Below are 514 nucleotides of genomic sequence, written 5' to 3'. Positions count from 1 at the left end.
AGTCAATTCCAAATAGATCAAAGACCTCAACGTCTGAAATTCTGAAACTGTTAGAAGAAAATATTGGCAAAAACCTACAAGATATATGTGTAGGAAAGGATTTTCTGAACCAGACATCAATTGCTCAGGAAACAAGGTCAAGAGTCAACAAATGGGACCTCATTGAACTAAAAAGCTTCTGTACATCAAAGGAGGCAACTGGGGAAGTGAAGAGAAAACCCACAGAATGGGAGAAAATCTTCAACAGCGACATGTCTGACAGAGGTTTAACATCCAGAATATATAACAAACTCTAAAAACAAAGTATTAAGAAAGGAAGTAACCCATTTAAAAGATGGGCTAAGGAGCTGAACTGAGAGTTCTCAAAAGAAGAACTAAAGATGGCTAAGAAGCATCTTAAAAGGTGTTCAACATCACTAGTAATTAGAGAAATGCAAATTAAAACCACTTTAAGATTTCATCTTACCCCAGTCACACTGGCTAAGATCAGGAGAACAAATGATACCAAATGTTG

This window comes from Nannospalax galili, unplaced genomic scaffold (assembly GCF_000622305.1).
Source record: "Nannospalax galili isolate Female #2095 unplaced genomic scaffold, S.galili_v1.0 scaffold127, whole genome shotgun sequence".
Lineage (NCBI taxonomy): Eukaryota > Metazoa > Chordata > Mammalia > Rodentia > Spalacidae > Nannospalax > Nannospalax galili.
This window is presented reverse-complemented; position numbering follows the sequence as displayed.